The following is a 13,385-nucleotide window of genomic DNA, read 5'->3' on the forward strand; positions in this document are numbered from 1 at the left end:
CTCCACTCCAAGCGAGTCTTCTGCTTCTTTCTCCTTTCCCTGCATTCCACCAGGATAATTTTCCTTGGCTTCAAAGCACAGAGCGATCCGATGAAGTCTTCTCCAAATTTTTTCCCCGTTCTTTCAGGGAACATCTCCTGGCCTGCCCCCAGCCTGGGAGCAAGGGCTTCTGGCACAACTGGGCTGAGTTACAGGTTCCCCAGCCCCACTACACCCTGCTGGCTCCCACAGTCACAGGAATTGACCCCAGCTGAGCCCAGGGCTCTGCCCTGCTGTAGATATACTGCAGTACCAACCCTCTTAAAAGAGCAATCACTCCCTGTGACAAAAACAGTGGTTTTCCAGCTTTTTTCTTACATGAGGAGGCTGACCTGGCTGCAGGAAGGGACCTTGGCAAGGAGAGTACATCCCATGGGCTACTCAGGAAAGCTCAGAGCGGTCAGTCTGCACTTAAGGTTCTCACCCCACAACAGCCACCCACTGCCAAAATACCCAGCCAACCCCTCCCTCACCCCCCACTGAATGCTTCATGGACACCAGTGCCGGCCTCATATACCTTTGGGGGGGCATTATGACCTGGATGATGGAACAGAGCGTGCCCTCAGCAAGTCTGCTGATGGCACAAAGCCGGGAGGAGTCAGTAATACCCCAGAGGGACCTCGACAGGCTGGAGGGATGGGCTGAGGGGAACCTCATGAAGTTCAACGACGGCAAGTGCAGGGTCCTGCACCTAGGGAGGAATAACCCCAAGCACCAGTGCAGGCTGGAGGGTGACCTGCTGGAGTGCAGCTCTGCAGAGAGGGACCTGAGGGTTGTGATGGACACCAGGCTGACCATGAGCCAGCAATGTGGCCTTGTGGCCAAAAAGGCCAACAGTATCCTGGGGTGCATTGAGAGAGTGTTGCCAGCAGGTCAAGGGAGGTGATCCTCCCCCTCTACTCAGCCCTGGTGAGGCCTCACCTGGAGTACTGTGTCCAGGTCTGGGCTCCCTGGTAGAAGAGGAACTACTGGAGCGAGTCCAGAGGAGGGCTATGAAGATGATGAGGGGCCTGGAGCACCTGTTGTGTGAGGACAGGCTGAGAGAACTCATGGGCAGTTGCCCCCTAGTAGCGAGGGAAGGAGGAACTTGAGCATGGCTTCAGCATCAGCTCACGTCTCAAGCATCAAAGGATCAGTTCCCTGCTCCCCCAGTGCTGCCTTCAATTTCTGGGAAATCACTTAGCTTGTGCCTCGCTCCTCGGCCTGTAACAGCACTAGACATGTAGGCTCACATTTTAATTACTGGAAGAGATTAAGATGCCACTGGAATTACTTTTTCTTTCTGCTTAAGAGCCACAACTTCCCACTGTTCCACTACCACGACCAAGGACATCTACTGCATCGCCATATGTGGACACTGCAAAAATATTTGGCTTATTGAAACTGCTGAGAAAAAATACACTGACTTTATAAATGAATTCAAATAAAACATAATGACTTCAGTATCAAACTGGATGGAATTAGGTAATTATGCAGATTGTTCTGCTGAGCCAAAATTTCTGTTTCTGGACTGAATGATGCTTCTGCATACTTATGTGAATAGCCCCAGTCGCTTATGAGAGACTTTTCAGAAGGCTTGCAGGAACGTTTAAGTCCAACAATTACTGGGTGCCAGTGGCCTTGTCTACTCCTGGTCCATGAAAGGCAATCACCAATTGTTTTTACATGGGCAAAATGAACTTATCCATTTTTCTTGAAGGTGTGCCAACAGCTGTGGCTGCTGCCCCCCACCAGGAAAGTCCCTCACCCACGGTGGGCTGAAAGCTAAGCTCCACTTCCAAAGTTTGTTCACCTTCTGCCCCGTTTTGCCTCCTACCACGTTGTCCTCGCAATTTCAAACCTGGTTTCCCACTCTGAATGACTTGATCCTTGCTCTTACCCTTCTTGAGATCAAAAAGGTAGAAGATGGATGGGATATTTGTCACATAGGCTCCACAGAGACAGAAAATATTGCTCCGTAACACTCTACGACCCTTGTTATTTTCTTTGACATATCCAATGGGTGATCACAGCCTACAACAGGTAAATTGTACATAAGCCCTTGTGTAGGAAATTGCCCACCAAGATCACAGAACAAGGTCTGAAAGACAACCCAAGGAATCAAGAACATCAATTTTCACAGTACCGTGGCATAACATGGTGAGCAAAGAGAAACTTTGCATCCCCCAGAAGCACATTTAACACTGGCTACTGAAAGAAGTATCATTTTCCCCACATTACTAATTGTAAGCAGGCTCTATTCATTTTTTACTGATGTTTCATACAGTAGCAGTGCAGTAGAAATGCAGGAGGTCTGCTGTGTCTCACTCCAGCTGACAGAGCATGAGGATCTACGTCCTGAAGTAAATGCCATCTCTCTGATGCCATGAAAGTTTTGGTTTCCAGCCTACAAACACTGAGAGTCCTCAAAGTGTCCCGAAGACAAAACAAGACGCAAGATTTAGTTCCAAAGTCATGGCTAATGACAGCACATCTTGGAAGTGATATTAAACTGTAAACCTTGGCAGAGAAGCCAGTCTCTTGCTATTAGGGATCAGGGCGAAGCCTATGGCAATATTATCTGATACGTCAGCTCCACAGGTCGAACGCTTTCCTCCAAGCCTCTGGCATGCTGTCTCTGAGAGAGACAGGGAATTGGATTTAATAGACTTACATGTGACACAGGCTGGCAAAAATCCTATACTCTAATGTATTTGAAAGTTTTAAAAAATATATATATAGTAAATAACAGATCTTCATCTGTTATTAAGGCATCAATCTTTAGGGAAGATGCTAACACTGCCAGGTTATTTCCAAAGGAACGAACTGATTTTACAGATCCATGAAGTGTCACATAACAGTACTCTATTTATAATCCTTATTTTCTTAGCCTACTAAATCCGTGTCTCTAAACAGTTTTCGAACCCAAGCTTTTGAATCCTTCCAGTTACAACATTAACTGACTTCAAAATTTTGAGTAACTAGCAAGGGTTTCCGGAATCTCACACAAATATGCGGAGTGTCACAGGAATCACGTGGCTTCCAATAAGCTGAAGGGAAAACAACCAGAAATAACTGACTTTGTTACTAATGCTCCTGTTTGGAAAACGGGACAGACCACGGTTCGCTGAGAGAAGGGCTGGCTTTTCAGCTAGCTGCTTGTTCATGTCCATTTTTCTGTCCTCCCACTCCAACAAATTTAACTAGCAACCTTTATAAACCTGCCAATGAATTACTGTAAAAGGAGAATATACTTCCTGTCTCAACAAATAATAGCTGAAAAGTTCCTAATGGGCCTTTTACGTGGGAAGAGACTGGCTTTGTTCAACACACTGCATGTTTTTTTCATAAAAAACAGAGGCTTCATTCAACCGGACTCCTTATCTGCACCTGTGGTCGCTGCAGCTTGGCAGCTTTTCCGCGGTGGTGTGCCGTACGTTATTTTCTTTCAAAAGCTAGAGGTCAAGCCTGCCCAGGGGGTGCCAACAAGAGGTGGCTGCTGCCGCGGCTCAGCATCCCTCCCCTGATCTCAGCATCCCTCTCCTGATCTGGCACCGCATCTCCCGGCCCCTGCCGAGCATGAGCCACCGTCTGTCCTAATCCACGTGGCTGCACCTCCCGGCGCTGAGCTCTGGCCTCCCGCGATGCCCAGTTGCCCACAGGCTCATCTCAGCACAAGTAATGCTCGACACCGGTCCCCTGGAGTCCCCTTGGCTCACCCTCCTCCCTCGGTGATGCAATTCCCACATCTGTATTTTGACAGTTTCAAGATTTTCTCCTTATGTAACTGCGCTACCTACTGCTTCAGCACCTTAGGAACAGCCCCAGTGGGCAAATACACCAAAAAAATAACAGGAATCTACACAGTTGTTTTAACTCCCACAATTTTCTTGACAATAAGTAGAAATTAATCCTGCAAATGCTTTCACGTGAGTCACCTTATCCTGAGAGGGGTACGTGGCCCAAGCTGAGCAAAGTCTTTGATGAATAAGAGAGACTCAGAAAGTGAAAATACTGGCAATTAGGCTGCCTGTATTTTAGAGCAGTATCTGGTCTGCTGGTAATTATACCACGCTCAGCTTTGCACCAGCTTGGCCCTTTAAAAAGCCCTGCCTTTCACACATCATTAACATTGCTCATGTCATGTGCCAATGCAGACTACAAATGCAGGATAAACAACATTAATGCAATGCAACAGCTACACTTAAAAATATACATTTATTGTCAGATTAGCCCTGCTCCCTGGCTGAATAGCATACGCTCTAATCTACTACAGCAGTTGCAGACAATGCAAATGCCAAAGGATCCTAAGTGGAGCACGTCACAGGGCACTGACTTACGGCAGGCACAGACATCGAAAAGTTTGCTGGAAAAAGTGGTCAAAGGCATTTGTGTGGTTGACACAACGTACGGCTCCTTCGGTGACATCACTGATTTCACACTCTCTAGTCACCTAGCTAAAACTTCCTATTTTCAACTAAGCAGCAAGATTTAGCAGACTCTACAACAGTTGCAGCAAAGGAAACCTACAATTTAGGAGCCTCCCACCAGGAGCAGATGTCACCGTCGGGAGGTTTGCAAAAATCTTCATCAAGACATCTCAAAAAGCATCTGTAATTAGGAGAAGGGATGAAAAGAATGACTACACCCCTCCTATTAATGTCAGCTTGAGCCGTCTTAATCTCCACGTACAGTCTTCAAGAGGTACTCCTACGATTCTTACTCAGCTTATATTTTTCCCCTGATTATTGTGTTCGCAAATGATCGCAATTCTGGCTTCATATGCACATCCAGGTTACAAAATATAGGGCACATTCACCAAGATGGGGATGATCTCACATCGACTCGTCTCACATACAAGTTACCTCCAAGCCGAAACGATGACACCTCAGTGCCAAGCACGCTCAGCACCTCATTTTGGTTCCGGGTACGTTTGAAAGCAGCATGTCACCCTACCCCCGGCTCCTTTATCACTCAGCATTATCACCTGGCACCAACAGCTTCTCCTCTCAACCTTGTTCGCAAGCCTTCACAAACGCTTCATTATCTCTTCTGAAATAGAAATTGGTACAGTAATACAGCTGTTCACCGTGTCATCAAGCCGTGTCGACCTTCGACTGTACGCAGCCAGTGCTTGCAGAGCGTTGTCTGCTAATACAGCACATAACACAGCGTGGTTCAGACCAGGTGGTGAACTCTGCTTTAAAGCAAATAGGAAATTGCGGCTTCGGGAGCCCCAGTTCTCCTCCACAGCTTTTTTCTCCATGTTTTTTTCCCCCATCTAATCTACTCCATTCCTAGGATGCCTCTTCTCTGACTCCCTTTGGTCCTTACCTTGCCTTTGGCACATTTGTGAGATGCTACTCTCATTTGAGGTGGGTTGCTAGAAAAAGATCAGGAAATATGTTTTGGAAGGAAGAAATCCCTGCATATGACTATCATCATTGCTTAGCCAAGTACAGTAACAACCACAGACCACTAGGGAAGGAGAAAAACCCTGTGAGATTCCCTAAAGCAACAGGAAAACTCTCATCTTTTCTCAGGTGTAAAGACTAAAGATTTGTCAAAAAGTGGAATTTCTTCCTAAAGCCCCATTTTGGAACTTAAATGAAAAATGCTGGTCTTCTTAAGGAAGAAAGAGAAATGAGTCCCATTGTCGCTGTTGTCTGTTAAACCCAAAGCCCCGATATCCAAGCATCTGTGCCGGCTCCAGATCCAGATCCAGGTTCCCTGTCACCCACTGGGATGGCAGGGCGTGAGGTTTGGCCACGGGACAGCCATCACCTGCAGGCGCCCTGGGACGGACCTCTGTTTTGCTGGGAATTCATCAGGAGCAATGCCCTGCCACAAAACAGCTGGCTTCAAAAAAAAACCAAAACAGGTGTTTAAAAAAAAAAAAAAAAAACGAGTTTGATCAAAAGTGCCTTCATAGTGCTGAGGACAGAACACCTGAATGATAAGCGTGGGCTTCCACACTTCCCTGATGCAATCAGTGCTGCCCAGGCTAAATCTCCTCTTCAACCTTTCCTCTTCAGTGCTCTTCTGCAATACAAATATGTTTATAATGGGACACTCCAATTTTATGCTCTTTCATTAGCGGCCAGGAAGTGAAACAATTAAAACTATGAGTAATACTTAAAAAAGTATAAAAAGTTATTTCACTTTGTACTGAAAACTGCAGGTAAATTTCAAAGCAAGCAAAAGGGCTTATATGATTATTGCAGCATTTTTTCAAAATGATGACTGCCTACAAAACTCACCAAAATTCAGAGTTTAATCTCTTGATCACATACAAAAATGGATGTGTGTGTCAAAACAACCAGCTCAGTAGCATTTGGACAAGAAAGTGCCTTTAAGACATGGCTGGTGGGCCCTGCAGCCCAATTTCTGTCATTAGAAAATTCACTACGCCGCTCAGAGGATGGGGCAGCTCCAAAAGGAAATACCCTGCATTGGAACAACAAAAACACCTCGTGTGAAAGCAGTGAACTTTAAAAGCGTTTGAGAAATTCAGAGTCTTATTTAGTCAATCATACACCATGGCGCTGCCCCCAGAGCTGTATGTCATTTTGATAAATTAGCTTCAGAGACGTGGAGCATAATAAAGTTAAAGCCGGGCCCCGGACTCCAGCAATCACGCCTGAATGTGGTGTAAAATACTTCCCACAATAAAAGTCACTCTTGCTACTGTTTAATGGTTAAAATAATTTTGAACCTGATCAAGGTCAGCGGCTGCATAATGTGTTTGTGCTTCTTTTGTTTTCGCTGCGTGTGGTTGCTTAGAATAGGAACCATGCTAAAAACGTCGACCTGGAGGGAATTCCTGCCTCACCCACGAATGCAGCCGAGGATTCAGCATCCTTGCAAGACAGCTTGCCAAAAATATATGTATATATATATTTATATATATATATTTTTTTTCCTGGAAGAATTCAGGAAAAATATGACATTTTATTCCCTTGAATTTCTCCATAGACTAAAGTTATGCTGCACCACACATGAAAAGCGAGACGTGCTGCAGACAGGATGGCACTAATTTAACTCAGGGAACAAAGGAAGATTGCTGAAAGGACAGCACATGCCTCCATAAGGAACACAATAAATATATGAGAAGTACATATATGAGGCAGAAAACTGGAGGTACAGAGCCCCTCGTGCCAAGCACCCTGCATCTCTCCAGGAACCACTAAGTCCAGAACTCCTGAGACAACACAGCTCTGTGAGCCCTCCTGCCCTTGTCAGGCACCGTGCCCTTGGTCTACCTTTGCTGGGGTGTTTCTTTCAGCCATTAAGAGATTAGTAAGTAAAAAATATTTACTTAAAACTTATGCAATCAAAGAAAGAATAGCTATGATGTCTGCAGAGCCACTCACACATCTGACTGCTTCTCTACCTCCTGGTCTTTCTGTATCCTGCACTTCGAAGCACCTAAGGACATGAGGGTGATATATGTTCTAAGGTTTCCTGATGCTGTTTGTGATGAAAACAAACAATTACATCAGATTTACTTGAATAAGACTACTCTAGAGGGATGCCATTAGCCTCTGCAAACAGAGGGTGCTTTGCACAGTTTAGATTTGTGCTGCTGCTCTTGGCCAGGAACGTGGCTGCCTGAAATATCTGAAAACAGCATGACTGCATCAAGCTGCCTTTGGCATTTTTATTTAACTTTGCTAAATGCACTGGTTTAAAAAAAAAAAAAAAAAAAAGCCACCCAAAACCAAGGAAGTGAAATTAATCTGCCCGGAGTCACAAGGAAACCCTTCTTGCACACTTTTGAAACACAAACACCCCCATACTGGGGCTTCTGTTTCCCTGACTCTCAGCTGCAGCGGGATGTGCAGACCTTTGAAGAGGATTTTCCCAGCAGGGATGATACCAAAGGCGGGCGCACCCGCACAGCCAAGGGGCTTCTCCGCGGCTCACGTCCAGCCCCTTCCACGTGAATCAGCATCTGTGCTGGCCACATCAATAGCGCCTGTGTCAGCCCAAATTCACTATTGAACCCCAGGGAGGCTAAAATAGAGCCTGGCTAAGGGAGGGAGGAGGGTGGCAGGCACTACACAAATATGTGCATTACCCCCGCGACAAGGAACGCCTGTCTCCTCCCTGTGGGAGATTACGGCTATAGGGTGGGCTGTTTTTCCAGGTTTTATCTCAGTTCGAGAAAACTGGTTTGTGAAGGTCTCAGCCTGTGTGTTATTCCTAATATTACAGATCTGGATCTGTGGTTATGTTTGAGAAAGGTTAGTGCTACACAGCATACCACAACGAGCCTCTTGTTCTGACTACCCAGAGGGGCCATGTTTTAATTTGCTACCGATGAAACAAGGAACAGGCCATTTCTATAGGAAATCACAAGAATTAATTAACCAGAACTCAGGACCCCTGCTTCCAAGCAACAATTTCTCTTTGAACTCAAGGACATCCTGATTCCTGTGCCTTGACCACCAAGTCTCTGAAGAAATGAGTCTATTTTGGGTATGCGCAGAAAGAGGCAGCGATACTGGACATGCACATTAGGAAGTGAATTCACACCCAGCAAAGTAATGTCAGTTTATTAGTGTGCACTCCTTCCCAAAGCATGCCTGTTGAAGGTTTTCCAGCCACTCCTTGTGGTCAATAGGTCTCATCTTTCCTGCCTACCTGGTGGATTAGGCACCAACTTCTCTGTGAGACAGGAGCCAAGTAACCACAACTATAAAAATAAGTCTGCAGCCTTCAGACATTTCCACCAACCTTGAAAAGCTGCTCAGGTCTTTAACTTTCAAATTGCGTTGCCCTTTACCTCCCAACTATAATTAATTTCAAGAAAAGTCCTTGATATCACTTAAAAATAATTTTAAAAAGACATGTAAGGCAGATGTCACTTCAGCTTTAGAATACCATAATGGCTCAGATGGTTTCCCTGAGAAAGCAGGAATATCCTCAAACATTTTTGAACATAACAGTCCCCCAGTTTTACGTATGGAGATCACATTTCCACATTGGATGATTATTGCCATGAGACTTCTCTGGGTTGGGGGTGCTGAGAAGGGGGGCAGGGACAGCCATTCTTGCTCAGCAGCACACTGTTGTGCACAGTCAGCTCTTCCTGCTCCTCAAACCAGAAGTGAAGCCTTCAAAAGGTCTGGGGTTAAAATACATTTGCACACATGAACAAGGGAGTAAGACCAAAATCACTTCTGGTTGTTCCAAATAAACAAGAAGGCTGGATGCTGCAGTGCTGGAGCTAACCACAAAATAAGGTGCATGGGCCAGGATCTGAAGGCTGTCTATAGCTTGGTTTAAGCTACTGGCTAGAAAATATTACCTTTAATAAGCTTTATTGAATTGCAGGCACAGTATTCACCCCCAGATTCTGGGTTCTGCACAGTTCGCAGCTCTAAACCTCTTTAAAGACAGCAAGAGCCTAGTATTTGTGCAACAGCTTTAAAAAAAGCGAACATTTGTTTGAGCTGACAAACATACTTAAGTCTGTTCTTCAAACAGCAGTTGATGAAAACAGCACTTCTCAATTAAACTAGCATATATTAACATTTATTAATTTCCTCTCGCTCCTTAGGCTCAGGCTCAGGGTGACAAACAGCCATGAAGACATTGACCATGGCTGAAGGGGAAGCCCAGCAGGTGCACTGCTCCTTGCTCCACAACATCAGCCCCTCTCACCTGGAAAAAAAACCCTTCTGCTGCAATTCAGGGGGTTCTGGTTTCTGTGGGTACACAGCATGTCCCCAGCAAGAAATACAACCTGTGCCACAGCTGCACACACAATTTCTCTTGTACTTTGAATAACCCCAAACAAAAACACGGCGCAGACAGGAACACATGCATTTTTGCAGCATTGTGCAACACCTCTGAATAATCAAAATGACTTCTTAATAGCACGGTCTGACTTTATGGCACAAAGAGAGAGAGGCTCCCTCCCACCAGCCCAGCATTTCCAATGCAGACAAGTGGCTTGCAGCCCCCCGCTGCGGGTCAGCAGAAGGTGGGTTTGGGACTCCCTTGCCCTGAGGCTCTGTTAGGTGGTGAGCGAATGGCTTTTCCATTTCTCAAGCAACCCCAAGCAGGATGAATTTTTCAAGAACAGAGGAAAGAGGGAAAAACCTCTCCACGTAGTCTGAAAGCACCTTACATCTGAAAAGACCTTAACATCACATTCAGCAAACAAATAAATGCTCCACACTGTGCTGTGTCACGTAGGCACTCCCATGCCCTGCCCCTGGGCACCCCACACGGCTCATTTTAACTCCCCAGGGCAGCAAAGGAAAGCCCAGATTGCTGTGACATCGACATCCAGAAACCCGGCTTCAAAAGACAGAAACAGCACAGAAAGAGACACTAAGGCATCCCCAGTGGGTGATGAGGTGCTCCACAAAGCACCCCAGCAACACAATTTCTTCTTCTTTTCTACCTGATGAGGTCGTGGGAACATGACAAAGTCAAGAAGCATGCTAGGAAAAAAAAAAAATCTATGATGTGCTCCGGATCACAATGGATGCACAAATACACAAGTGTAAGGTTTGCCCTTTCCTTTTTCTACTCGAGAGTCTACAATTCAGCTTCAGCGTCGCCTTAAGTTCATTGTTGTTTTCAGAACAAAGATGATCTAGTGTGGAGTGAGTGCCAAAAACACTTCCACAACTGAAAGGAAAAGGTGTTTTGGGAGCAAAAGCGAATAACACATTACTGCATAATGACACGGCATATGCTGAAGAGGAAAAGAAAACCAAAAACTCTGTTTTCTTTTTTCTCCTGAAGTCAAGAACGACGGAAACCCTCGATCAACATAAGTAGCCTTGCCTTCCAGACAGCACCAAAAATTGCAGTCGCTGAAAAATGTACACTTGTAGATGACCAGAATAAATCTTGTCCTCCAGGAAAAGAGAGTGCCAGAGTTTTAAGGTCTTGTTGAGGAAGTCATGAGAGCATGTTCTCCCTTTCCTTTAAACTACCAAAAGAACCGTAAAGCTGATATACAGCATCATCTACAAAACCAAATGCTTCCAGCCATCAGAAGTAGTGCAATGTAAACTTAAATATTTGATTCCTAGGAGCAGCCGTATAACAAGATAAGGGAACATACCTATGAGTGCAGAGTAAACTCATAACCACATCATTTACAATTCTGCCCCCGAGCTCCTCTATTTCAATATATAAAACAGAAAGGTAATTTCCATATGGCTTTCTTTTCAGAACTTAAACAAAAAAATGTCATAGCCAAATGAACGCATTTTATACCCACTTGGTATGTTATTTCCTATCTCGTATTGCAGAATTTCTTTTTATTTCCCCTGTTGGAGGTGGTACTTCCCAGGTCAGCTCCATTGAGGAGGTCCCTGGCCCATAGCCATAAAACCTCCCCAACCATTAAACCAACAAAAAGGGAAGGTTTTGGCCTACTGGCCTGACTGCTCCTCATATAAATTGCAAAACCCCAGTTATTAATGATAATAAAGAAGCAATGTGAAGTCAGGGGGAGCAGTGCTTTGTTCCCAATTAAGTCGATAGCCATTTTATCACTGACCATGGTAGAATAAGGACGCAGGTCACTGTAATTAAATTCTTTTTTTCCTTTTTGAAGTTTGGGCTGCAATATATCAATTTACTGTTCATCTGACAGGACATTCCAGCTGCAATTTATTTAATGAGGAGAATCAGAGGAAGAAACAAATGAGGCAGGACAGCAGCAGAAGTATCATGGTGGGCTGAAAAGAGAACAGGAAAGCAGGGATGTGATTATCTTGCTACTGTAAGAAGAACTGAAAATCTGAGCAAAAAGAAAGGCTTAAGAAACTGATGGAGGTGTAAGAGGGGAAGCAGTTTGCTTTCCCCAAACAAAATCAGATCAGATGGATTTAGTATGGATGTTTTCTTAAAAGCTTGCAGGAAAGCAGTAATAAGCAGAGAACAAGCAGTGAAACACCGCCCACAGTGAAAAGACAGCATAATAAGACACCTCCTCCTTCATCCTGCCACAACACACTGGAGGGAAATGCCTGGCACAAGAAAGGCAGAGACAGCCAAAGTCACTCCCTTTCCCTTCCCAGACTCACCGCATGTCCTGGGCTGCAGGAACAAAAAAGAGCACCCAGCACCTGACCCCAACAGCACATGCACTTTGGAAATTTTCATGCAGACCTGCTCCATCCCAATCCCAGGGCCTAAATGTTTGTGAGCAACGAGACGGCCTTAAGGGAATTTTGGAGCACATCACCTGGTAGAATTTCACCCCAAAGAAAAGCACCTGGTCACAGCTTTGTGATACCAACCAAAGCACAGTGAGTGGGGACAGCCTGGAAATTCGCTTCAGAAAAGCCAATCCAGATGTGACCTGGAAGAGGAACAAGCAAATGCCTCTCCCTTGAAAAAAATACAGATGTATTGCCACAAAGACATTACTTTATCCTAAGACATTTGTCCCCGAAGGCACATTGTTTTCTCCATGCAGCTCGCCGAGCTATGAGAACAACATGCAAAGAAATGCTCTCCATTACGAGTGCAACCAACCCCATTAAAAAGAACAAAAACCTGCACCTTAGATTTCTTACATATGTTTTCACATAGGCTACTGCCCTGCATGTTCAAGAAGCAAATAAATCAAATAGTGTTGTTCTTCACACAAAGGTTTCAATGCAGGAACACACTAATAGAGAATTTACTCAGCACAGGGTCTCTGAAGTCAAAGATACGACAAAGCAGGCTCTATTTCCACGGTTTGCTTCTCTCAGGGACGGGCACTACACAGCAGTAGGGCACATGGTGCTGGGGAATACAAGGATGATGTTCGGCAGCATGGTCACTACATTGGCAAGGGAAATGGTGGGATCTCTGCTTTGCTCCTGCCCCAGCTCTGAGTCTGAGAAGTTCTCTCTCACAGACAGACCAAATCACATGTTACTAGGGGAAATAGACAGATCTTATAAATCTTTACATCCCATACCAACTCAAGAACAGTGGGACAACACTCAAAACATCCTCCATGAAACGTTTAGGGTGGGGGTTATTTGGATGCTTGTGCATCTGGTTTGTTCTTTTTGCCTTTCATACTAAAAGTTCCCAGGAGAGTTTTACAATAAAGATTTCTGTATGTTATTGCATACCTGCACATTGCTTTTCCAGGGAACCCCTGCCTAAGAGCAATGCCAGTACACCACTAAACACAACCTAGAAGTACAAAAATACAGTAACATAAAATACACTAAGTAAAGAAATATATTATCTTATGTTGCATTGAAAATATATTTGTTAGCGGGGCGTTAGATGGGAAAATCTTCCTTAGAGCCGAGCAGATGAAAGGTTTATGTACTCATGTACAAAAGGTAAGGGTAGATATCGCCTGGTTTTCATGAAACCAGAGTCCT

General features: G+C 44.9%; 1 protein-coding gene across 10 annotated transcripts in view; it reads right to left on the reverse strand.

Moving 5' to 3' along the window:
- ERBB4 (erb-b2 receptor tyrosine kinase 4) overlaps window positions 1–13,385 on the reverse strand; it is a 580,719-nt gene that overhangs the window by 487,002 nt on the left and 80,332 nt on the right. The window contains exon 2 of one of the 10 annotated variants that reach the window (XM_080600557.1): window positions 1–13,385. This exon is cut by the window's right edge and continues 26,365 nt beyond it. The exons of the other annotated variants lie outside the window; for them this stretch is intronic. The gene's annotated coding sequence lies outside the window, so the exon portion shown is untranslated. 10 annotated transcript variants of the gene reach the window in all.

Source organism: Anser brachyrhynchus, assembly GCF_964034855.1.
Source record: "Anser brachyrhynchus genome assembly, chromosome: 7".
Lineage (NCBI taxonomy): Eukaryota > Metazoa > Chordata > Aves > Anseriformes > Anatidae > Anser > Anser brachyrhynchus.